We start from the raw sequence: 1,596 nt of genomic DNA on the forward strand, positions 1-1,596 counted from the left end.
TCAAAATTTCAAACAGAGCCTGTACCCATCCTGCATATTTCCTGATGGTAAAAGCAAGACTGTATCAAATTATTATTGTATATCAATTGAGCCTATCATGTATATGCTTCCTTCTACTAACATGGTGTAGAATAGCAAATGCTTTTATGGCAAGCCATTTTTTGCACCCTGGAAATAAACACCATGTTTATAATTGTTTTACTTTGCTGCTCATTCTGTTTGTAGTATTTTGTTAAGGATTTATTCATTCATAAATTTTTAAAGGTCAATTCCCTGTAGTTCTTTTTCTGGTAGTACCATTTTCTGACTTTGAGTCAGGGTGAGAGTGGTCTCATGGGGCAAATTCAGCAGTGTTCTCTTTTCTTCAGCTGTTCAGAAGACTTTGTGGTGGGTTGCTGCTAATTCTTCCTTACATATGTAGCTAGTTACCAATCCAGCTATGCGATGCCTTAATCATTGTCGGTTTAGATGATAGATTCCATCTTCTCAATGGGTATATTTTAAATCAGATTTTCTATTTTTTCTTGATTCAGTTTCATTAGATTGTATATTTTCTGGAATTGTGTCCACTACATGTAGGTTATCCAATTTGCTATTGTGTTCTCTTCTAATCCATTCTGTTTCTGTAAAATTGGTAGAAATATCTCTACTTTCATTTCTGGGGAGGGTGCTACATCCAGCACAGCTGGCTGTTGGTGGATACAGAAGAGGGACAGTGTGTGTATTAGCCAGGGTTCTCCAAAGAAACAGAATCAGTAGAATGAATATATATGTATAGAGATTTATCAGTTTATCTCACAGGATAGAGTCCTAGTAGTCCAACAATGGCTGCACCACACTGGAGAGGCTGAGAATCCGTAGTCACTCAGTCCACGAGGCTGGATGTCTCAGTAGTCCCAATCTGGCACTGAAAGTCTGACAAATTCCAAAAGATCAGCTAGTCTTCAGTCTACAGCAGCAAGACGAACTCATCAGTGAGAGAGAAGGCAAGCAGCAAGATGCCTGGGGTTCTCCTCTGCTGTAGCCTTTTATAGGGGCTGCCATCAGAAGGTAACACATTTAGGGCGTGTCTTCCAGTTTCAGATAATCCAATTAAGAAGATCTCTCTCAGTTCAGTTAATCCCAGATCCAGTCAAGTTGACACCCAGGATTAGCCATCACAGCGTGGTATAAAATATTACAAATATTTCTTTAACATTAAAGAAAGCTGGGAGCTGGGTATCGTGGTTCAGGCCTTTAGTCCCAGCACTCAGGAGGCAGAGGCAGGGCAATCTCTGTGAGTGAGCTTCAAAGCCAGCCTGGTCTACATAGCCAGTTCCATGCCAGCTGGGGTTACAGGGAGACCCTGTTTCAAAAAAAAAAAAGAAAAAAAAAAAAAAAAAAAAAAAAAAAAAAAAAAGAAAGGAAGAAAGAAAGCTAGGAACCGGGAGAATCTCTGTTCTGCAGAACTAAAAGGCCCCAAGTTTCTAACTCTCAAAAGTTTTTATAGCATGGCTGAGGTGTTCTAAGCAGGCATTCATGAACTAAAGGTTCAAAGGACATTTCTCTGCATGGGGCTCAGGAAACTAAACCTTTTAATATATTTTAATATATTTT

The sequence above is a fragment of the Nannospalax galili genome, unplaced genomic scaffold (assembly GCF_000622305.1).
Source record: "Nannospalax galili isolate Female #2095 unplaced genomic scaffold, S.galili_v1.0 scaffold715, whole genome shotgun sequence".
Taxonomy (NCBI): domain Eukaryota; kingdom Metazoa; phylum Chordata; class Mammalia; order Rodentia; family Spalacidae; genus Nannospalax; species Nannospalax galili.